Source organism: Haemaphysalis longicornis, unplaced genomic scaffold (genome assembly GCF_048455015.1).
Source record: "Haemaphysalis longicornis isolate Haplotype H1 unplaced genomic scaffold, Haemaphysalis longicornis Haplotype H1 scaffold_9, whole genome shotgun sequence".
NCBI classification, from domain to species: domain Eukaryota; kingdom Metazoa; phylum Arthropoda; class Arachnida; order Ixodida; family Ixodidae; genus Haemaphysalis; species Haemaphysalis longicornis.
In genome coordinates this window covers 151,055,418-151,081,162 of record NW_027526460.1, presented here as the reverse complement: position 1 = coordinate 151,081,162, position 25,745 = coordinate 151,055,418, and positions in this window count along the sequence as shown.

Below are 25,745 nucleotides of genomic sequence, written 5' to 3'. Positions count from 1 at the left end.
AATGCGAAAGGGCAAAAAATGAAAAGAATACGCAACCGATTACGTGTCAGGGTGTGACACCTGTCGTCCCTGAATGGACGTGACTAGCAAGAAATGGTCGGGCAGCTTGCACGCTGTCAGTACAATGGAATGCGCAAGGGCAAAAAATGAAAAGAATACGCAACCGATTATGTGTCAGGGTGTGACACCTGTCGTCCCTGAATGGACGTGACTAGCAAGAAATGGTCGGGCAGCTTGCACGCTGTCAGTACAATGGAATGCGCAAGGGCAAAAAATGAAAAGAATGCGCAACCGATTATGTGTCAGGGTGTGACACCTGTCGTCCCTGAATGGACGTGACTAGCATGAAATGGTCGGGCAGCTTGCACGCTGTCAGTACAATGGAATGCGCAAGGGCAAAAAATGAAAAGAATACGCAACTGATTACGTGTCAGGGTGTGACACCGGTCGTCCCTGAATGGACGTGACTAGCAAGAAATGGTCGGGCAGCTTGCACGCTGTGAGTACAATGGAATGCGCAAGGGCAAAAAATAAAAAGAATGCGCAACCGATTATGTGTCAGGGTGTGACACCTGCCGTCCCTGAATGGACGTGACTAGCAAGAAATGGACGTGCAGCTTGCACGCTGTCAGTACAATGAAATGCGAAAGGGCAAAAAATGAAAAGAATACGCAACCGATTACGTGTCAGGGTGTGACACCTGTCGTCCCTGAATCGACATGACTAGCAAGAAATGGACGTGCAGCTTGCACGCTGTCAGTACAATGAAATGCGCAAGGGCAAAAATGAAAAGAATACGCAATTGATTACGTGTCAGGGTGTGACACCTGTCGTCCCTGAATGGACGTGACTAGCAAGAAATGGACGTGCAGCTTGCACGCTGTCAGTACAATGGAATGCGCAAGGGTAAAAAATGAAAAGAATGCGCAACCGATTATGTGTCAGGGTGTGACACCTGTCGTCCCTGAATGGACGTGACTAGCAAGGAATGGACGTGCAGCTTGCACGCTGTCAGTACAATGAAATGCGCAAGGGCAAAAAATGAAAAGAATACGCAACCGATTACGTGTCAGGGTGTGACACCTGCCGTCCCTGAATGGACGTGACTAGCAAGAAATGGTCGGTCAGCTTGCACGCTGTCAGTACAATGAAATGCGCAAGGGCAAAAAATGAAAAGAATACGCAACCGATTACGTGTCAGGGTGTGACACCTGTCGTCCCTGAATGGACGTGACTAGCAAGAAATGGACGTGCAGCTTGCACGCTGTCAGTACAATGAAATGCGCAAGGGCAAAAAATGAAAAGAATACGCAACCGATTACGTGTCAGGGTGTGACACCTGTCGTCCCTGAATGGACGTGACTAGCAAGAAATGGTCGGTCAGCTTGCACGCTGTCAGTACAATGAAATGCGCAAGGGCAAAAAATGAAAAGAATACGCAACCGATTACGTGTCAGGGTGTGACACCTGTCGTCCCTGAATGGACGTGACTAGCAAGAATTGGACGTGCAGCTTGCACGCTGTCAGTACAATGAAATGCGCAAGGGCAAAAAATGAAAAGAATACGCAACCGATTACGTGTCAGGGTGTGACACCTGTCGTCCCTGAATGGACGTGACTAGCAAGAAATGGACGTGCAGCTTGCACGCTGTCAGTACAATGGAATGCGCAAGGGCAAAAAATGAAAAGAATGCGCAACCGATTATGTGTCAGGGTGTGACACCTGTCGTCCCTGAATGGACGTGACTAGCAAGAAATGGTCGGGCAGCTTGCACGCTGTCAGTACAATGGAATGCGCAAGGGCAAAAAATGAAAAGAATGCGCAACCGATTATGTGTCAGGGTGTGACACCTGTCGTCCCTGAATGGACGTGACTAGCAAGAAATGGTCGGGCAGCTTGCACGCTGTCAGTACAATGGAATGCGCAAGGGCAAAAAATGAAAAGAATGCGCAACCGATTATGTGTCAGGGTGTGACACCTGTCGTCCCTGAATGGACGTGACTAGCATGAAATGGTCGGGCAGCTTGCACGCTGTCAGTACAATGGAATGCGCAAGGGCAAAAAATGAAAAGAATACGCAACCGATTATGTGTCAGGGTGTGACACCTGTCGTCCCTGAATGGACATGACTAGCAAGAAATGGTCGGGTTGCTTGCACGCTGTCAGTACAATGGAATGCGCAAGGGCAAAAAATGAAAAGAATGCGCAACCGATTATGTGTCAGGGTGTGACACCTGTCGTCCCTGAATGGACGTGACTAGCAAGAAATGGTCGGGCAGCTTGCACGCTGTCAGTACAATGGAATGCGCAAGGGCAAAAAATGAAAAGAATACGCAACCGATTATGTGTCAGGGTGTGACACCTGTCGTCCCTGAATGGACGTGACTAGAAAGAAATGGTCGGGCAGCTTGCACGCTGTCAGTACAATGGAATGCGCAAGGGCAAAAAATGAAAAGAATGCGCAACCGATTATGTGTCAGGGTGTGACACCTGTCGTCCCTGAATGGACGTGACTAGCATGAAATGGTCGGGCAGCTTGCACGCTGTCAGTACAATGGAATGCGCAAGGGCAAAAAATGAAAAGAATACGCAACCGATTACGTGTCAGGGTGTGACACCGGTCGTCCCTGAATGGACGTGACTAGCAAGAAATGGTCGGGCAGCTTGCACGCTGTGAGTACAATGGAATGCGCAAGGGCAAAAAATGAAAAGAATGCGCAACCGATTATGTGTCAGGGTGTGACACCTGTCGTCCCTGAATGGACGTGACTAGCAAGAAATGGACGTGCAGCTTCCACGCTGTCAGTACAATGAAATGCGCAAGGGCAAAAAATGAAAAGAATACGCAACCGATTACGTGTCAGGGTGTGACACCTGTCGTCCCTGAATGGACATGACTAGCAAGAAATGGACGTGCAGCTTGCACGCTGTCAGTACAATGAAATGCGCAAGGGCAAAAAATGAAAAGAATACGCAACCGATTACGTGTCAGGGTGTGACACCTGTCGTCCCTGAATGGACGTGACTAGCAAGAAATGGACGTGCAGCTTGCACGCTGTCAGTACAATGAAATGCGCAAGGGCAAAAAATGAAAAGAATACGCAACCGATTACGTGTCAGGGTGTGACACCTGTCGTCCCTGAATGGACGTGACTAGCAAGAAATGGTCGGTCAGCTTGCACGCTGTCAGTACAATGAAATGCGCAAGGGCAAAAAATGAAAAGAATACGCAACCGATTACGTGTCAGGGTGTGACACCTGTCGTCCCTGAATGGACGTGACTAGCAAGAATTGGACGTGCAGCTTGCACGCTGTCAGTACAATGAAATGCGCAAGGGCAAAAAATGAAAAGAATACGCAACCGATTACGTGTCAGGGTGTGACACCTGTCGTCCCTGAATGGACGTGACTAGCAAGAAATGGACGTGCAGCTTGCACGCTGTCAGTACAATGGAATGCGCAAGGGCAAAAAATGAAAAGAATGCGCAACCGATTATGTGTCAGGGTGTGACACCTGTCGTCCCTGAATGGACGTGTCTAGCAAGAAATGGTCGGGCAGCTTGCACGCTGTCAGTACAATGGAATGCGCAAAGGCAAAAAATGAAAAGAATGCGCAACCGATTATGTGTCAGGGTGTGACACCTGTCGTCCCTGAATGGACGTGACTAGCAAGAAATGGTCGGGCAGCTTGCACGTTGTCAGTACAATGGAATGCGCAAGGGCAAAAAATGAAAAAAATGCGCAACCGATTATGTGTCAGGGTGTGACACCTGTCGTCCCTGAATGGACGTGACTAGCATGAAATGGTCGGGCAGCTTGCACGCTGTCAGTACAATGGAATGCGCAAGGGCAAAAAATGAAAAGAATACGCAACCGATTACGTGTCAGGGTGTGACACCGGTCGTCCCTGAATGGACGTGACTAGCAAGAAATGGTCGGGCAGCTTGCACGCTGTGAGTACAATGGAATGCGCAAGGGCAAAAAATGAAAAGAATGCGCAACCGATTATGTGTCAGGGTGTGACACCTGTCGTCCCTGAATGGACGTGACTAGCAAGAAATGGACGTGCAGCTTGCACGCTGTCAGTACAATGAAATGCGCAAGGGCAAAAAATGAAAAGAATACGCAACCGATTACGTGTCAGGGTGTGACACCTGTCGTCCCTGAATGGACGTGACTAGCAAGAAATGGACGTGCAGCTTGCACGCTGTCAGTACAATGAAATGCGCAAGCGCAAAAAATGAAAAGAATACGCAACCGATTACGTGTCAGGGTGTGACACCTGTCGTCCCTGAATGGACGTGACTAGCATGAAATGGACGTGCAGCTTGCACGCTGTCAGTACAATGAAATGCGCAAGGGCAAAAAATGAAAAGAATACGCAACCGATTACGTGTCAGGGTGTGACACCTGTCGTCCCTGAATGGACGTGACTAGCAAGAAATGGTCGGTCAGCTTGCACGCAGTCAGTACAATGAAATGCGCAAGGGCAAAAAATGAAAAGAATACGCAACCGATTACGTGTCAGGGTGTGACACCTGTCGTCCCTGAATAAACGTGACTAGCAAGAATTGGACGTGCAGCTTGCACGCTGTCAGTACAATGAAATGCGCAAGGGCAAAAAATGAAAAGAATACGCAACCGATTACGTGTCAGGGTGTGACACCTGTCGTCCCTGAATGGACGTGACTAGCAAGAAATGGACGTGCAGCTTGCACGCTGTCAGTACAATGGAATGCGCAAGGGCAAAAAATGAAAAGAATGCGCAACCGATTATGTGTCAGGGTGTGACACCTGTCGTCCCTGAATGGACGTGACTAGCAAAAAATGGTCGGGCAGCTTGCACGCTGTCAGTACAATGGAATGCGCAAGGGCAAAAAATGAAAAGAATGCGCAACCGATTATGTGTCAGGGTGGGACACCTGTCGTCCCTGAATGGACGTGACTAGCAAGAAATGGTCGGGCAGCTTGCACGCTGTCAGTACAATGGAATGCGCAAGGGCAAAAAATGAAAAGAATACGCAACTTTTTATGTGTCAGGGTGTGACACCTGTCGTCCCTGAATGGACGTGACTAGCAAGAAATGGTCGGGCAGCTTGCACGCTGTCGGTACAATGGAATGCGCAAGGGCAAAAAATGAAAAGAATACGCAACCGATTACGTGTCAGGGTGTGACACCTGTCGTCCCTGAATGGACGTGACTAGCAAGAAATGGTCGGGCAGCTTGCACGCTGTCAGTACAATCGAATGCGCAAGGGCAAAAAATGAAAAGAATACGCAACCGATTATGTGTCAGGGTGTGACACCTGTCGTCCCTGAATGGACGTGACTAGCAAGAAATGGACGTGCAGCTTGCACGCTGTCAGTACAATGAAATGCGCAAGGGCAAAAAATGAAAAGAATGCGCAACCGATTATGTGTCAGGGTGTGACACCTGTCGTCCCTGAGTAGAAGTGACTAGCAAGAAATGGACGTGCAGCTTGCACGCTGTCAGTACAATGGAATGCGCAAGGGCAAAAAATGAAAAGAATGCGCAACCGATTATGTGTCAGGGTGTGACACCTGTCGTCCCTGAGTAGAAGTGACTAGCAAGAAATGGACGTGCAGCTTGCACGCTGTCAGTACAATGGAATGCGCAAGGGCAAAAAATGAAAAGAATGCGCAACCGATTATGTGTCAGGGTGTGACACCTGTCGTCCCTGAATGGACGTGACTAGCAAGAAATGGTCGGGCAGCTTGCACGCTGTCAGAACAATGGAATGCGCAAGGGCAAAAATGAAAAGAATACGCAACCGATTATGTGTCAGGGTGTGGCACCTGTCGTCCCTGAATGGACGTGACTATCAAGAAATGGTCGGGCAGCTCGCACGCTGTCAGTACAATGGAATGCGCAAGGGCAAAAAATGAAAAGAATACGCAACCGATTACGTGTCAGGGTTTGACACCTGTCGTCCCTGAATGGACGTGACTAGCAAGAAATGGTCGGGCAGCTTGCACGCTGTCAGCACAATGGAATGCGCAAGGGCAAAAAATGAAAAGAATACGCAACCGATTATGTGTCAGGGTGTGACACCTGTCGTCCCTGAATGGACGTGACTAGCAAGAAATGGTCGGGTTGCTTGCACGCTGTCAGTACAATGGAATGCGTAAGGGCAAAAAATGAAAAGAATACGCAACCGATTATGTGTCAGGGTGTGACACCTGTCGTCCCTGAATGGACGTGACTAGCAAGAAATGGTCGGGCAGCTTGCACGCTGTCAGTACAATGGAATGCGCAAGGGCAAAAAATGAAAAGAATGCGCAACCGATTATGTGTCAGGGTGTGACACCTGTCGTCCCTGAATGGACGTGACTAGCAAGAAATGGTCGGGCAGCTTGCACGCTGTCAGTACAATGGAATGCGCAAGGGCAAAAAATGAAAAGAATACGCAACCGATTATGTGTCAGGGTGTGACACCTGTGGTCCCTGAATGGACGTGACTAGCAAGAAATGGTCGGGCAGCTTGCACGCTGTCAGTACAATGGAATGCGCAAGGGCAAAAAATGAAAAGAATGCGCAACCGATTATGTGTCAGGGTGTGACACCTGTCGTCCCTGAATGGACGTGACTAGCATGAAATGGTCGGGCAGCTTGCACGCTTCAGTACAATGGAATGCGCAAGGGCAAAAAATGAAAAGAATACGCAACCGATTACGTGTCAGGGTGTGACACCGGTCGTCCCTGAATGGACGTGACTAGCAAGAAATGGTCGGGCAGCTTGCACGCTGTCAGTACAATGGAATGCGCAAGGGCAAAAAATGAAAAGAATGCGCAACCGATTATGTGTCAGGGTGTGACACCTGTCGTCCCTGAATGGACGTGACTAGCAAGAAATGGTCGGGCAGCTTGCACGCTGTCAGTACAATGGAATGTGCAAGGGCAAAAAATGAAAAGAATGCGCAACCGATTACGTGTCAGGGTGTGACACCTGTCGTCCCTGAGTAGAAGTGACTAGCAAGAAATGGACGTGCAGCTTGCACGCTGTCAGTACAATGGAATGCGCAAGGGCAAAAAATGAAAAGAATGCGCAACCGATTATGTGTCAGGGTGTGACACCTGTCGTCCCTGAATGGACGTGACTAGCAAGAAATGGACGTGCAGCTTGCACGCTGTCAGTACAATGGAATGCGCAAGGGCAAAAAATGAAAAGAATGCGCAACCGATTATGTGTCAGGGTGTGACACCTGTCGTCCCTGAATAAACGTGACTAGCAAGAATTGGACGTGCAGCTTGCACGCTGTCAGTACAATGAAATGCGCAAGGGCAAAAAATGAAAAGAATACGCAACCGATTACGTGTCAGGGTGTGACACCTGTCGTCCCTGAATGGACGTGACTAGCAAGAAACGGACGTGCAGCTTGCACGCTGTCAGTACAATGGAATGCGCAAGGGCAAAAAATGAAAAGAATGCGCAACCGATTATGTGTCAGGGTGTGACACCTGTCGTCCCTGAATGGACGTGACTAGCAAAAAATGGTAGCGCAGCTTGCACGCTGTCAGTACAATGGAATGCGCAAGGGCAAAAAATGAAAAGAATGCGCAACCGATTATGTGTCAGGGTGTGACACCTGTCGTCCCTGAATGGACGTGACTAGCAAGAAATGGTCGGGCAGCTTGCACGCTGTCAGTACAATGGAATGCGCAAGGGCAAAAAATGAAAAGAATACGCAACTTTTTATGTGTCAGGGTGTGACACCTGTCGTCCCTGAATGGACGTGACTAGCAAGAAATGGTCGGGCAGCTTGCACGCTGTCAGTACAATGGAATGCGCAAGGGCAAAAAATGAAAAGAATACGCAACCGATTATGTGTCAGGGTGTGACACCTGTCGTCCCTGAATGGACGTGACTAGCAAGAAATGGTCGGGTTGCTTGCACGCTGTCAGTACAATGGAATGCGTAAGGGCAAAAAATGAAAAGAATACGCAACCGATTAAGTGTCAGGGTGTGACACCTGTCGTCCCTGAATGGACGTGACTAGCAAGAAATGGTCGGGCAGCTTGCACGCTGTCAGTACAATCGAATGCGCAAGGGCAAAAAATGAAAAGAATGCGCAACCGATTATGTGTCAGGGTGTGACACCTGTCTTCCCTGAATGGACGTGACTAGCAAGAATTGGTCGGGCAGCTTGCACGCTGTCAGTACAATGGAATGCGCAAGGGCAAAAACTGAAAAGAATGCGCAACCGATTATGTGTCAGGGTGTGACACCTGTCGTCCCTGAATGGACGTGACTAGCATGAAATGGTCGGGCAGCTTGCACGCTTCAGTACAATGGAATGCGCAAGGGCAAAAAATGAAAAGAATACGCAACCGATTACGTGTCAGGGTGTGACACCGGTCGTCCCTGAATGGACGTGACTAGCAAGAAATGGTCGGGCAGCTTGCACGCTGTCAGTACAATGGAATGCGCAAGGGCAAAAAATGAAAAGAATGCGGAACCGATTATGTGTCAGGGTGTGACACCTGTCGTCCCTGAATGGACGTGACTAGCAAGAAATGGTCGGGCAGCTTGCACGCTGTCAGTACAATGGAATGCGCAAGGGCAAAAAATGAAAAGAATGCGCAACCGATTACGTGTCAGGGTGTGACACCTGTCGTCCCTGAGTAGAAGTGACTAGCAAGAAATGGACGTGCAGCTTGCACGCTGTCAGTACAATGGAATGCGCAAGGGCAAAAAATGAAAAGAATGCGCAACCGATTATGTGTCAGGGTGTGACACCTGTCGTCCCTGAATGGACGTGACTAGCAAGAAATGGACGTGCAGCTTGCACGCTGTCAGTACAATGGAATGCGCAAGGGCAAAAAATGAAAAGAATGCGCAACCGATTATGTGTCAGGGTGTGACACCTGTCGTCCCTGAATAAACGTGACTAGCAAGAATTGGACGTGCAGCTTGCACGCTGTCAGTACAATGAAATGCGCAAGGGCAAAAAATGAAAAGAATACGCAACCGATTACGTGTCAGGGTGTGACACCTGTCGTCCCTGAATGGACGTGACTAGCAAGAAATGGACGTGCAGCTTGCACGCTGTCAGTACAATGGAATGCGCAAGGGCAAAAAATGAAAAGAATGCGCAACCGATTATGTGTCAGGGTGTGACACCTGTCGTCCCTGAATGGACGTGACTAGCAAAGAATGGTCGGGCAGCTTGCACGCTGTCAGTACAATGGAATGCGCAAGGGCAAAAAATGAAAAGAATGCGCAACCGATTATGTGTCAGGGTGTGACACCTGTCGTCCCTGAATGGACGTGACTAGCAAGAAATGGTCGGGCAGCTTGCACGCTGTCAGTACAATGGAATGCGCAAGGGCAAAAAATGAAAAGAATACGCAACTTTTTATGTGTCAGGGTGTGACACCTGTCGTCCCTGAATGGACGTGACTAGCAAGAAATGATCGGGCAGCTTGCACGCTGTCGGTACAATGGAATGCGCAAGGGCAAAAAATGAAAAGAATACGCAACCGATTACGTGTCAGGGTGTGACACCTGTCGTCCCTGAATGGACGTGACTAGCAAGAAATGGTCGGGCAGCTTGCACGCTGTCAGTACAATCGAATGCGCAAGGGCAAAAAATGAAAAGAATACCCAACCGATTATGTGTCAGGGTGTGACACCTGTCGTCCCTGAATGGACGTGACTAGCAAGAAATGGACGTGCAGCTTGCACGCTGTCAGTACAATGAAATGCGCAAGGGCAAAAAATGAAAAGAATGCGCAACCGATTATGTGTCAGGGTGTGACACCTGTCGTCCCTGAGTAGAAGTGACTAGCAAGAAATGGACGTGCAGCTTGCACGCTGTCAGTACAATGGAATGCGCAAGGGCAAAAAATGAAAAGAATGCGCAACCGATTATGTGTCAGGGTGTGACACCTGTCGTCCCTGAGTAGAAGTGACTAGCAAGAAATGGACGTGCAGCTTGCACGCTGTCAGTACAATGGAATGCGCAAGGGCAAAAAATGAAAAGAATGCGCAACCGATTATGTGTCAGGGTGTGACACCTGTCGTCCCTGAATGGACGTGACTAGCAAGAAATGGTCGGGCAGCTTGCACGCTGTCAGACCAATGGAATGCGCAAGGGCAAAAATGAAAAGAATACGCAACCGATTATGTGTCAGGGTGTGGCACCTGTCGTCCCTGAATGGACGTGACTATCAAGAAATGGTCGGGCAGCTCGCACGCTTTCAGTACAATGGAATGCGCAAGGGCAAAAAATGAAAAGAATACGCAACCGATTACGTGTCAGGGTGTGACACCTGTCGTCCCTGAATGGACGTGACTAGCAAGAAATGGTCGGGCAGCTTGCACGCTGTCAGTACAATGGAATGCGCAAGGGCAAAAAATGAAAAGAATACGCAACCGATTATGTGTCAGGGTGTGACACCTGTCGTCCCTGAATGGACGTGACTAGCAAGAAATGGTCGGGTTGCTTGCACGCTGTCAGTACAATGGAATGCGTAAGGGCAAAAAATGAAAAGAATACGCAACCGATTATGTGTCAGGGTGTGACACCTGTCGTCCCTGAATGGACGTGACTAGCAAGAAATGGTCGGGCAGCTTGCACGCTGTCAGTACAATGGAATGCGCAAGGGCAAAAAATGAAAAGAATACGCAACCGATTACGTGTCAGGGTGTGACACCGGTCGTCCCTGAATGGACGTGACTAGCAAGAAATGGTCGGGCAGCTTGCACGCTGTCAGTACAATGGAATGCGCAAGGGCAAAAAATGAAAAGAATGCGCAACCGATTATGTGTCAGGGTGTGACACCTGTCGTCCCTGAATGGACGTGACTAGCAAGAAATGGTCGGGCAGCTTGCACGCTGTCAGTACAATGGAATGCGCAAGGGCAAAAAATGAAAAGAATGCGCAACCGATTACGTGTCAGGGTGTGACACCTGTCGTCCCTGAGTAGAAGTGACTAGCAAGAAATGGACGTGCAGCTTGCACGCTGTCAGTACAATGGAATGCGCAAGGGCAAAAAATGAAAAGAATGCGCAACCGATTATGTGTCAGGGTGTGACACCTGTCGTCCCTGAATGGACGTGACTAGCAAGAAATGGACGTGCAGCTTGCACGCTGTCAGTACAATGGAATGCGCAAGGGCAAAAAATGAAAAGAATGCGCAACCGATTATGTGTCAGGGTGTGACACCTGTCGTCCCTGAATAAACGTGACTAGCAAGAATTGGACGTGCAGCTTGCACGCTGTCAGTACAATGAAATGCGCAAGGGCAAAAAATGAAAAGAATACGCAACCGATTACGTGTCAGGGTGTGACACCTGTCGTCCCTGAATGGACGTGACTAGCAAGAAATGGACGTGCAGCTTGCACGCTGTCAGTACAATGGAATGCGCAAGGGCAAAAAATGAAAAGAATGCGCAACCGATTATGTGTCAGGGTGTGACACCTGTCGTCCCTGAATGGACGTGACTAGCAAAGAATGGTCGGGCAGCTTGCACGCTGTCAGTACAATGGAATGCGCAAGGGCAAAAAATGAAAAGAATGCGCAACCGATTATGTGTCAGGGTGTGACACCTGTCGTCCCTGAATGGACGTGACTAGCAAGAAATGGTCGGGCAGCTTGCACGCTGTCAGTACAATGGAATGCGCAAGGGCAAAAAATGAAAAGAATACGCAACTTTTTATGTGTCAGGGTGTGACACCTGTCGTCCCTGAATGGACGTGACTAGCAAGAAATGATCGGGCAGCTTGCACGCTGTCGGTACAATGGAATGCGCAAGGGCAAAAAATGAAAAGAATACGCAACCGATTACGTGTCAGGGTGTGACACCTGTCGTCCCTGAATGGACGTGACTAGCAAGAAATGGTCGGGCAGCTTGCACGCTGTCAGTACAATCGAATGCGCAAGGGCAAAAAATGAAAAGAATACGCAACCGATTATGTGTCAGGGTGTGACACCTGTCGTCCCTGAATGGACGTGACTAGCAAGAAATGGACGTGCAGCTTGCACGCTGTCAGTACAATGAAATGCGCAAGGGCAAAAAATGAAAAGAATGCGCAACCGATTATGTGTCAGGGTGTGACACCTGTCGTCCCTGAGTAGAAGTGACTAGCAAGAAATGGACGTGCAGCTTGCACGCTGTCAGTACAATGGAATGCGCAAGGGCAAAAAATGAAAAGAATGCGCAACCGATTATGTGTCAGGGTGTGACACCTGTCGTCCCTGAGTAGAAGTGACTAGCAAGAAATGGACGTGCAGCTTGCACGCTGTCAGTACAATGGAATGCGCAAGGGCAAAAAATGAAAAGAATGCGCAACCGATTATGTGTCAGGGTGTGACACCTGTCGTCCCTGAATGGACGTGACTAGCAAGAAATGGTCGGGCAGCTTGCACGCTGTCAGAACAATGGAATGCGCAAGGGCAAAAATGAAAAGAATACGCAACCGATTATGTGTCAGGGTGTGGCACCTGTCGTCCCTGAATGGACGTGACTATCAAGAAATGGTCGGGCAGCTCGCACGCTGTCAGTACAATGGAATGCGCAAGGGCAAAAAATGAAAAGAATACGCAACCGATTACGTGTCAGGGTGTGACACCTGTCGTCCCTGAATGGACGTGACTAGCAAGAAATGGTCGGGCAGCTTGCACGCTGTCAGTACAATGGAATGCGCAAGGGCAAAAAATGAAAAGAATACGCAACCGATTATGTGTCAGGGTGTGACACCTGTCGTCCCTGAATGGACGTGACTAGCAAGAAATGGTCGGGTTGCTTGCACGCTGTCAGTACAATGGAATGCGTAAGGGCAAAAAATGAAAAGAATACGCAACCGATTATGTGTCAGGGTGTGACACCTGTCGTCCCTGAATGGACGTGACTAGCAAGAAATGGTCGGGCAGCTTGCACGCTGTCAGTACAATGGAATGCGCAAGGGCAAAAAATGAAAAGAATGCGCAACCGATTATGTGTCAGGGTGTGACACCTGTCGTCCCTGAATGGACGTGACTAGCAAGAAATGGTCGGGCAGCTTGCACGCTGTCAGTACAATGGAATGTGCAAGGGCAAAAAATGAAAAGAATGCGCAACCGATTAAGTGTCAGGGTGTGACACCTGTCGTCCCTGAATGGACGTGACTAGCAAGAAATGGTCGGGCAGCTTGCACGCTGTCAGTACAATGGAATGCGCAAGGGCAAAAAATGAAAAGAATGCGCAACCGATTATGTGTCAGGGTGTGACACCTGTCGTCCCTGAATGGACGTGACTAGCAAGAAATGGTCGGGCAGCTTGCACGCTGTCAGTACAATGGAATGCGCAAGGGCAAAAAATGAAAAGAATACGCAACCGATTATGTGTCAGGGTGTGACACCTGTCGTCCCTGAATGGACGTGACTAGCAAGAAATGGTCGGGCAGCTTGCACGCTGTCAGTACAATGGAATGCGCAAGGGCAAAAAATGAAAAGAATGCGCAACCGATTATGTGTCAGGGTGTGACACCTGTCGTCCCTGAATGGACGTGACTAGCATGAAATGGTCGGGCAGCTTGCACGCTTCAGTACAATGGAATGCGCAAGGGCAAAAAATGAAAAGAATACGCAACCGATTACGTGTCAGGGTGTGACACCGGTCGTCCCTTAATGGACGTGACTAGCAAGAAATGGTCGGGCAGCTTGCACGCTGTCAGTACAATGGAATGCGCAAGGGCAAAAAATGAAAAGAATGCGCAACCGATTATGTGTCAGGGTGTGACACCTGTCGTCCCTGAATGAACGTGACTAGCAAGAAATGGTCGGGCAGCTTGCACGCTGTCAGTACAATGGAATGCGCAAGGGCAAAACATGAAAAGAATGCGCAACCGATTACGTGTCAGGGTGTGACACCTGTCGTCCCTGAGTAGAAGTGACTAGCAAGAAATGGACGTGCAGCTTGCACGCTGTCAGTACAATTGAATGCGCAAGGGCAAAAAATGAAAAGAATGCGCAACCGATTATGTGTCAGGGTGTGACACCTGTCGTCCCTGAATGGACGTGACTAGCAAGAAATGGACGTGCAGCTTGCACGCTGTCAGTACAATGGAATGCGCAAGGGCAAAAAATGAAAAGAATGCGCAACCGATTATGTGTCAGGGTGTGACACCTGTCGTCCCTGAATGGACGTGACTAGCAAAAAATGGTCGGGCAGCTTGCACGCTGTCAGTACAATGGAATGTGCAAGGGCAAAAAATGAAAAGAATGCGCAACCGATTATGTGTCAGGGTGTGACACCTGTCGTCCCTGAATGGACGTGACTAGCAAGAAATGGTCGGGCAGCTTGCACGCTGTCAGTACAATGGAATGCGCAAGGGCAAAAAATGAAAAGAATACGCAACCGATTATGTGTCAGGGTGTGACACCTGTCGTCCCTGTATGGACGTGACTAGCAAGAAATGGTCGGGCAGCTTGCACGCTGTCGGTACAATGGAATGCGCAAGGGCAAAAAATGAAAAGAATACGCAACCGATTACGTGTCAGGGTGTGACACCTGTCGTCCCTGAATGGACGTGACTAGCAAGAAATGGTCGGGCAGCTTGCACGCTGTCAGTACAATCGAATCCGCAAGGGCAAAAAATGAAAAGAATATGCAACCGATTATGTGTCAGGGTGTGACACATGTCGTCCCTGAATGGACGTGACTAGCAAGAAATGGACGTGCAGCTTGCACGCTGTCAGTACAATGAAATGCGCAAGGGCAAAAAATGAAAAGAATGCGCAACCGATTATGTGTCAGGGTGTGACACCTGTCGTCCCTGAGTAGAAGTGACTAGCAAGAAATGGACGTGCAGCTTGCACGCTGTCAGTACAATGGAATGCGCAAGGGCAAAAAATGAAAAAAATGCGCAACCGATTATGTGTCAGGGTGTGACACCTGTCGTCCCTGAGTAGAAGTGACTAGCAAGAAATGGACGTGCAGCTTGCACGCTGTCAGTACAATGGAATGCGCAAGGGCAAAAAATGAAAAGAATGCGCAACCGATTATGTGTCAGGGTGTGACACCTGTCGTCCCTGAATGGACGTGACTAGCAAGAAATGGTCGGGCAGCTTGCACGCTGTCAGTACAATGGAATGCGCAAGGGCAAAAATGAAAAGAATACGCAACCGATTATGTGTCAGGGTGTGACACCTGTCGTCCCTGAATGGACGTGACTATCAAGAAATGGTCGGGCAGCTTGCATGCTGTCAGTACAATGGAATGCGCAAGGGCAAAAAATGAAAAGAATACGCAACCGATTACGTGTCAGGGTGTGACACCTGTCGTCCCTGAATGGACGTGACTAGCAAGAAATGGTCGGGCAGCTTGCACGCTGTCAGTACAATGGAATGCGCAAGGGCAAAAAATGAAAAGAATACGCAACCGATTATGTGTCAGGGTGTGACACCTGTCGTCCCTGAATGGACGTGACTAGCAAGAAATGGTCGGGTTGCTTGCACGCTGTCAGTACAATGAAATGCGGAAGGGCAAAAAATGAAAAGAAAACGCAACCGATTATGTGTCAGGGTGTGACACCTGTCGTCCCTGAATGGACGTGACTAGCAAGAAATGGTCGGGCAGCTTGCACGCTGTCAGTACAATGGAATGCGCAAGGGCAAAAAATGAAAAGAATGCGCAACAGATTATGTGTCAGGGTGTGACACCTGTCGTCCCTGAATGGACGTGACTAGCAAGAAATGGTCGGGCAGCTTGCACGCTGTCAGTACAATGGAATGCGCAAGGGCAAAAAATGAAAAGAATGCGCAACCGATTATGTGTCAGGGTGTGACACCTGTCGTCCCTGAATGGACGTGACTAGCAAGAAATGGTCGGGCAGCTTGCACGCTGTCAGTACAATGGAATGCGCAAGGGCAAAAAATGAAAAGAATACGCAACCGATTATGTGTCAGGGTGTGACACCTGTCGTCCCTGAATGGACGTGACTAGCAAGAAATTGTCGGGCAGCTTGCACGCTGTCAGTACAATGGAATGCGCAAGGGCAAAAAATGAAAAGAATGCGCAACCGATTATGTGTCAGGGTGTGACACCTGTCGTCCCTGAATGGACGTGACTAGCATGAAATGGTCGGGCAGCTTGCACGCTGTCAGTACAATGGAATGCGCAAGGGCAAAAAATGAAACGAATAAGCAACTGATTATGTGTCAGGGTGTGACACCTGTCGTCCCTGAATGGACGTGACTAGCAAGAAATGGACGTGCAGCTTGCACGCTGTCAGTACAATGAAATGCGCAAGGGCAAAAAATGAAAAGAATGCGCAACCGATTATGTGTCAGGGTGTGACACCTGTCGTCTCTGAGTAGAAGTGACTAGCAAGAAATGGACGTGCAGCTTGCACGCTGTTAATACAATGGAATGCGCAAGGGCAAAAAATGAAAAGAATGCGCAACCGATTATGTGTCAGGGTGTGACACCTGTCGTCCCTGAGTAGAAGTGACTAGCAAGAAATGGACGTGCAGCTTGCACGCTGTCAGTACAATGGAATGCGCAAGGGCAAAAAATGAAAAGAATGCGCAACCGATTATGTGTCAGGGTGACACCTGTCGTCCCTGAATGGACGTGACTAGCAAGAAATGGTCGGGCAGCTTGCACGCTGTCAGTACAATGGAATGCGCAAGGGCAAAAAATGAAAAGAATACGCAACCGCTTATGTGTCAGGGTGTGACACCTGTCGTCCCTGAATGGACGTGACTAGCAAGAAATGGACGTGCAGCTTGCACGCTGTCAGTACAATGGAATGCGCAAGGGCAAAAAATGAAAAGAATACGCAACCGATTATGTGTCAGGGTGTGACACCTGTCGTCCCTGAGTAGAAGTGACTAGCAAGAAATGGTCGTGCAGCTTGCACGCTGTCAGTACAATGGAATGCGCTAGGGCAAAAAATGAAAAGAATACGCAACCGATTATGTGTCAAGGTGTGACACCTGTCGTCCCTGAGTAGAAGTGACTAGCAAGAAATGGACGTGCAGCTTGCACGCTGTCAGTACAACGGAATGCCCAAGGGCACAAAATGAAAAGAATACGCAACCGATTATGTGTCAGGGTGTGACACCTGTCGTCCCTGAATGGACGTGACTAGCAAGAAATGGACGTGCAGCTTGCACGCTGTCAGTACAATGGAATGCACAAGGGCAAAAAATGAAGAGAATACGCAACCGATTATGTGTCAGGGTGTGACACCTGTCGTCCCTGAGTAGAAGTGACTACCAAGAAATGGTCGCGCAGCTTGCACGCTGTCAGTACAATGGAATGCGCAAGGGCAAAAAATGAAAAGAATGCGCAACCGATTATGTGTCAGGGTGTGACACCTGTCGTCCCTGAGTAGAAGTGACTAGCAAGAAATGGACGTGCAGCTTGCACGCTGTCAGTACAATGGAATGCGCAAGGGCAAAAAATGAAAAGAATGCGCAACCGATTGTGTGTCAGGGTGTGACACCTGTCGTCCCTGAGTGGAAGTGACTAGCAAGAAATGGTCGTGCAGCTTGCACGCTGTCAGTACAATGGTATGCGCAAGGGCAAAAAATGAAAAGAATGCGCAACCGATTATGTGTCAGGGTGTGACACATGTCGTCCCTGAGTAGACGTGACTAGCAGAAAATGGCCGTGCAGCTTGCACGCTGTCAGTGCAAAGGAATGCGCAAGGGCAAAAATGAAAAACTACAGAGTTGATTATGTGTCAGGGTAAAACAGCCGTCGTCCCTCAATAGCAGCGGCTATTCTTCCCGTTCCCCGGTCAAGAGCAGCAATCAGCTGCTGGTGCCTGAGCTTCTTCGCCTCCTCTGCCTGGCGTCGAGCAGCCAGGCGCTCTTCGTGACACTTCCGCCTGTCAGCCTCGGCCGCCTCGATGGTGCCGATGGCCCGCTGGATGAGTGCCCGCGTGTGGTCTTGCCGAACCCTCATAGCAGCACGGCCCACAGGGGGTGGCTGCTGTGGCTGGACGTCCTCCTCAGCTGCCTCCTCCTCCTGCTGCTCAGTGGCGTCGTCCCCCACACCTGGGCCTCCTGGTCGGTCAGCGTCGGCCAGTTCACTGGGTGAAACAGACGACAGAATGCCTAATAAGCACACGATGGCCACCTCAGCACATGAGGCCTACAGCTTCTCCCTTTACTCCTTTACGCAAAAGGCCCTGCCAAAGAAAAGCAAAATGCTTTTCTCGTGTCCCCTTGTGGAGCATGCACAACAAAATTTAATAGAGTAGACTGGCAATGTTGTACTTGTTTGTTTTCATCCACACCATGCTAAACCCTTAAATATAATGATATTTTTTGAACACATTCATACAGTTACGCCTCATTGTAAGAGACATGCACGGATGTAAAAGACAACCGAGTCTAAGTGACACTTTTCTCCCACATAGTTGGCTGCCCTACCTTTCCCATTAAATTGACCTCTTTCATAACAGACATCGCATGTAGGAGATAGTTGGACATAAAGGTCAGGTCATCCTTGAATTTTTTTCAACAATATTGCTTGTAACAGGCATTTTAACTTCAGATGCAGTGCCATCGGTCCCTAGCTGCAGTTGATTCCACTGTGACATCACACAAGGGCAAAAAATGAAAAGAATGCGCAACCGATTATGTGTCAGGGTGTGACACCTGTCGTCCCTGAGTAGAAGTGACTAGCAAGAAATGGACGTGCAGCTTTGATGGACCCCCACGACGGACCCCCACAGTCGCTATTACAACGTCAGCAAATGAAGGGGTGGTTCAGCCAGCTATGAGGTGACACCGAGAAGCCCTGCTAAAGGGAATGCATGTACAAAGCTGGTGAAAGCTTGAAATGAAATTGCGCTAAAAGGACCGGGTGAACAGAAGACACACCATGCAGCGCAGTGTCGTGTCTTCTGCGCATCCTGTCCCTTTAGCACACTTTCATTCCATTTATGTCATACCAACTAGACCGGCATATCGCTTTCGTTACAGCTCACTGCTATGCCCATGAGCGTGACCGCGCATGTGGGCTTCCACACAAGCCAAGAATGCCGTGACGACACAGTGGGCTCTCCCAATCGTGTAGATCCCAATAAAGAGGCACCGCAGATGTTGAGCCGTGCAAGTGCTGTGGATACCGCACACAGTTGAAGAAGAATTGCTGTTGAATTTCCCCACTCGCTATGCGCCAGTCATCATCATAATCACCAACATCGTGTAGATTTTCCCGTGCGAGTAAAGTTATCATGCCCGCTAAGGGCAGCCATGGCCCAGGTCTGCCTTGTGTCGTTCTTCCGTAATAATTGCGCTCTGGCTAGTAATCAGGCTTGTGGAATCGAGATCTACAATCCCTTTTCTGCAAACAGTAGGAGAGATAGCTTGTAGAATCTGTTGCAAAAATACAGTGCAAATGCAGTCATGCAGCAAACAAAGATTCGGAACTATTTTATGCATTCTGGGGGCCAAACAGAAATGAAACTGACCCTTTTCCAACATGCTGTAGCTTAGTAACGCTGTAGACTAGTCTAGTTGGTAATTCACAGTGATTAAACCTAGATCAGGTTTGATAGCTCAATGATGTGACTAGTGATCAAACCTAGATAAGGCTTGAACACATAGTGATCAGGTCCCTAGACCTGAGGATTCGCTTCCTTGAGGCCCAAACGTGCTGGTGTTACGAGTCTATTGCACAGAATCCCATCCTGCCATTCACATCAGCTCACAGCAAGCTTGTTAAGACAGCAATTGCACAGACACATTTTGCTTATGCTTTGCAGAGGTCTTGCAACCACGCCTAGTTAGCCAGTCAGAGCACCTAGATGCAGCAGGGTACCCTCGCCCATTGCTTGTATCTGTAGCCGAGACAATGCGAAGGAAACAAATGCAGGGGCACTGCCCACGGCATACAAGGACAAGGTACAGGGGAAACACGAGAAAGAGGGGTTGTGCTTCCTTTTATGCGCTTCATGTCCCATCGCCTTAAGAAAATGGGGCATCGTGTTAACGTGAAAGTTGTTTTCAGCGCTTTTCATAAGTTGTCCCAACTGGATAGTAATACCTGTCCCGTAAAGCAAAGCAGGGCCCAACGCGCTGCCGAACACAAACACAATTTGTAGAGTGTGTTCAAACTTAATATACAACTCCTTTGTCGTGTGGCGCAAGCTACGATGGAACAGACGGGCAGATGCCTCAATGAGCGTCTACGTGAGCATGCCAATAACGTGCGTAATGGCAAGGAAGGCTTCTTGGCACAGCATGTCAGCTTGTGCAGGGGTTGCACTCCGCAGTTTCCTGGCACCACAGTACCCGATATCATCAAGGACAAGCAAGCGCACCTAATCAGTGCGGCAGCTGAGCTGGCACGTGGAAAAACGACTGTGTAAACAAACCGTCGTCATGCTACCTGACCGTCAACTGCATGCCTGCAATGTGATGCCATACACAAGAGGCCTCTGTGGTTTTCAAAAAATGTTTGGCACGTGTTGGGTGTATTCGCTCTTTCTTTGTCAGTATTTTGTTGTTCCCTATTTTTGTTGTTCGTGTGAAGGCAAAGCATACATATTTGCAGCTACATGAATAAAGAATCATTTGGAAGTTAGCGCTTGTCCATGTGTATTCTTTCCGTCACGTGTTTCTTCTGTGCTACATTTGATCACTATGCCGTAGCGTTCTTTTGAGCTTATTTTAGTCATGTGGTGCTTACATTGAACTAGGGGTTCATCAGTCTGTGAAAACATGATACCCTGCTTATAAGAGATCCCTCGTATAACAGACCATAATGGCTCCCTAGTACGTGTCCCTTATAAAAGGGTTCATTTGTACCTCTCATTTTTGATACACTACTACTCTCGTACACTTTCATCTTCCCGCTTTCCTTACCACCTTTGCGTGGACTTCATGTATGCAGGCATGTATATGTCAAATATAAAAAAAAGGCTAACATCAAGATCAATTGTAGTTTTTTCACAGACAGTCACGCAAACAGCTATTTACGCAGCCTGGCCTAATGTCCTTCCACGAACAAAAATTATGTTTGCCTAAATAAAGGTGAGGCTATATTTGGATTAATTCTTTTCCGCATTACAACGTGTACAGTAAATCAAGCACACACAATCTGTGCGCCGCCAAAAGAGCTGAGAAATGAAGCTGATTCAAGTGCAGCACGTTTTCAAAAACCAGCGTTCGATGACGTTAGCAGTCCACCACCTTGTTTGACTCGATCAACACAAATAATAGAGTCCCAGAACACTCACCCTGCATCGTTCAACCTCCTGATTCTGCCTGGTCCTGCCAGGTATGTGGGGTTGGCCGCATGTTCTTTTTCGAGCACTTCGGTGAGTTCCCTGAGCAAGAATGAAATATTCAAAATTGCATTACGCATTGCAGCCTTTTTGCCTTGTCCTTTATGCGTATACACAGAGCTACAACCGCACCTGGCTTTCTCAGAATCCTAGCAAACAACACGCTGGCCGAAAATTTCCCATGAGATTGACTCGACCTACACGCGTAATTACTGCTGTCACTGGACTTCCCTTTATTTTTGCGAAATGACTAGTGCTTTGAATCACCTGCGCATCGATCCACTTATACATTAATCACGAGTTCATACGTCCAAGATCGCAATGTGTGCTGCTGTTAATTTTAGCTAGGTAATCACCACTAAGCATTTCCCCACTCATTTTTAATGGTTTATACTTGCGGTAATCAACCACATAATTGTACACTATACGCTCGACGAAAGACGAGCTGATCTGTACGGGTTTTCTACGAATAACTAGAACATTGTTGCATGTGAAAATACCCAAGTGAAAATGCGAGTTGTGGACAACTGGTTCATGGGGAGTACCCAATTTGGAAAATTAAGCCCAGCTGGGGATTGCTGGGAACGTGCACCCTGCTCACATAGAACGTTTCGACAAAACGTCAATACGCGCACCGCCCACAAAATGTTTACGCTACATCAAGAGTGAAACGGAAGAGCTTACCATTCATACTCGCACGTCTGCCTTGCGGCTCCGGTTCGCCGATTCGCCGTTCGCGCACGGTTCCAGGCCCGCTCCATCGTTCGCCACTTGTTTTCTATCTGAGCCGGCGTCACTTCACTTCCAGTAAACTCCTCGTTCACCTGCGCCGCCAGGTCCTCCCACATAGCCCACTTTGTGTACTGCCTTCTGCTGTGCTTGGTGTGGAACAGCTTGAAGGCGGAAATTAGAAAGAGCGCCTTCGGCCGAGGCCAAAGTGCGTCCGACCTGCTATCGCCAGCAGCTTCGGGTGCTTCGGGCGCTCCGACGGCTTCCGCAACGACGACCTCGACTGGCGTGTCATCTGCAAAGCGGTCGTTCAACTGCTCAGCTTTACGCTCGCAGCGCCACAAAATAGCGGACCGATACCGGCTAGTTTTGGGGCCGATGCGCCGCTGAAGTCCCTTCGTCGGAAAATCCGACGGACGGACTTCAGGCGCAACCGCACCACCGAGGACGATCCCGCCACGGGCTGTATCGGCTCGCTTGACGGCGCAAAGAATACGTACCGACTGTCACGTACACCGGTCGGCCGTTTTCGACCACCGGTGCTCCGTTATTGTCGACCAACTGGTAGATTGCAGAGTTTGCCGACATCGTTGGAACGTGCGCACCAGCGGGACCAGACCAACCAGACGACCGCCGGAAAGCGCGCGAAAAGATGAGAAGCCGCGAGATTCGCCTTTGTCGTCTGCTACACCACAGTTTTCTGTCGTCTGCTAGCTGCCGGAACAAAAACTTGCTGACTGCTCGGTGAGCCCTCGGTTAGTCCGAGGATAGCTATCCGAGAAAATCGAACGCGTTCTGACCGTTCTGACAGCTCTCGGGCAGGTGGGCGGGGCTCCCCGAGAAAAATCGAACGTCGGACTGGCAACATCTGGGAGTCCGTGGTGAGTCTGAAACGAAAATCGAAGACGCCCAGAATCCCGGCCTGACCTCATCGCTTTGTGCGGACGTCACCGGCGCCCGCTCGCGACTCGTGGGGCCGCGCGCGTGAAGTGACGTCACGAGTTTTTGACGAGTGCTGTCGCGTCACTTCTTTTGGCTTCACGGGGTGATGTCACGCTGCCGTTCATTTGCTGAGTGCCGCTCCGCGCGTTGCTCCGTAGGCGCCATAAATGAGATCCAATTGAACTATGTTCTTCGCGTTGCAGGCCGCTCATATTTCAGCCAGGGTAATAAGTTGAGTGAAGGAAGCGAACTGTTCAATAATATTAACACCGAAAATTAGTGTCAGTGCTCCTTTCAGTTTCGAGGCGTTGCGAAAGACCTCCGTTTTGGACCCAAAGTTTAAAAATTTTATTATCGAATGGAAACCCGGGCGCCGCTTGCCGACGCGATGGGCGCGTTCGATGTCATCAACGTGTACCTCGTGGTGCGCGAAAAAAAACCTTTAACGATTTTTTCTGCTTTCTCGTATTCTTCTTTGTCGGTCTCGGAAAGGCCTTTGACGATGAGGTTGTTCCTCCTCATCCTGTTATTCATGTCATCCACTACATCAACAAGTACTTCATTTACTTATGATATGCTTGATTTTACTTCATGAACTGAATCACCTGAATCTTTGCACTTTGACTCAATTTGGGACATTGTTTTCATACCTTTCCTAATTTCATGAATGTTCGTGTTAGTGTTTCTAACGTCTTGTTTTATTTCTGTCAGTGTAGGTGTGGTTTCTTCGTGAAAATCTTTCATCAAAGCTAGAACAGCCCCGGGATAACAAAGCGCAGCAGGCTAGACGCACTATTGAAGCAAGCTTTAGGGTAATCTCTGTGCTCACGCCAAGACACAAATGACCCGGTCCGTGCGCGACATGAAGGCACGTCTACACCCATACCACTGCTCAGGATACAAAACACAACTATGGATAGTGGGGAATCAGCGGCCAGCAGTATGCAAAAAAACCGTTCTAAAAAAGGGGAAGGCTGAAAGCCTACCTAGAACCATCAGAACGAAGACTTAGCCATGGCTGCTGCAGGCCGCAAACCCCGATAAAAAGCTGCGGGCAGCGTCGTTGTGTAGTGTCCGGCGGCAGAGTGTAGTATTGGGTGAGTCGGTGATTTATCCGGTGGCGCTACAAGGATAAAGCACAGTGCCAATCTTCGGTGGTGGTGAGCGACCAAGCAGAAAAAAGAACAAGAGGCAGGAACGTACAACAATCAGAAGGAAGACTTAGCCATGGGTGCTTCAGGCCGCAAATTTTAGGAATAACACTCAGGGACACGAAACAAACTACCTGCATTAGGGAACAGACTAGAGTTGATGATGTAATATTTGAAATGCAGAAAAACAAATTGATTTTGGGATGGCATCTAGTGAGACGAACCGGCAACCGGTGGACAAATTGGGTAACAGAGTGGATACGAAGAGGTGGATATAAAAGAAGGGAAAACCAATAACCCGTTCGAGGGATTAAATGCTGAACTTCGGTGGTAAACTCGGGAATCCAGTAGCACGGGACGGGAGCGGTTGGAGTTCAAGGGGAGAGGCCTTCGTCCTGCAACAAACCTGGGCTGGCTGATGATGATGGCGGTGAAAATTATGATAACCTGGGCCCAAACAGTCACCTTCTCACGCATTCTACGGCTCCGTTATTGAGATATCCCTGAAACCATCGGCGAACTGAAAACATTTTTTTAAGCTTTTCTTAGCAGGAAATAGTTTAGAGAAACCTGGGCCCCATTCTCTAAAACGACGGGGCGCCGCTTTGAAACGACGGGATAGCGCCATGCGATTACCCGTGTTCCGGGGTTGGGGCTATCGCTTTGAGGAAGCTGTGCACACAGTGTGAGCCACAGAGAGAGAGAGAGAAAACATCTTTATTTGTTCTGCAAACGTGACGCGGCCTCACGTCGTGTCAGCCGGCCACTCGGCTTCCGTCACCTACTCATGCCTGACCCCCGGGTGGGGTTGACACTTTCTAACGTTGAAGCTCGAGGGCATCCGACACTTGCTGGACGGCCATGTGTCGTATCACGTAGTCTTTGCACGCCGCCGCACTGACAAGGTACGGCGGGAACGTCTCTGCTGCACTTGCCTCGCTCGGGTGTCTTCTTCAGTCCCACAGGATGTGAACCGCCGTGGCCCTGTCCTTCTTGCACATCACACACACATCACTGGGGTATACCTCCGGGCATATGTGTTTAGCTATCACTGGAGTCATCAGAAAACATGTTTGCAACTGCCTAAACACCAGTGCTTCGCGTCGCGTCAGCTTAGGGTGGAGGGGTGGGGTAGCGTCTGGCGGTTAGTCCGGTACCACTCCAGGGTGTCCTTGTAGGTGGTGAGTGGCACCACCTCGTCGTCTTCCTTTGCCGCAAGTTGGGGGCTCGGGCTCGCGCCGCGGCTGGTTAGCGCGCGCGCCGCCCGGTCCGCCTCCTCGTTGCGGTTCTCGCCCGTGCTCAACGGGCCGGCGTGCGCCGGGAACCACTTAACACCGCTGAGCGTCTGGGGAGTAGGGCCGCGCACACCCTCACAACACTGATGGAGACACTATTCGTAGCGTAGTGCGAGATTGCCTGTCTCGCGTCACTGATCACTGTAGTGCACTCTGGGTTTGCAAGGGCTAATGCGATCGCCATCTCTTCGGCCTGGTCCGTGTTCTTGACCCTGACGCTGCCGGCCGTGTACAGCGGCCCGTTGGTGGCTGCTACCACCGCCACGGCGTACGTGTTGGGCCGGTCCGGGTACTTGGCTACGTCCACGTAGTATGCTCCGGTGTCCTTCGCGTGTGTCCCCGTGAGTGCCTTGGCCCTGGCGACCCGTCGTT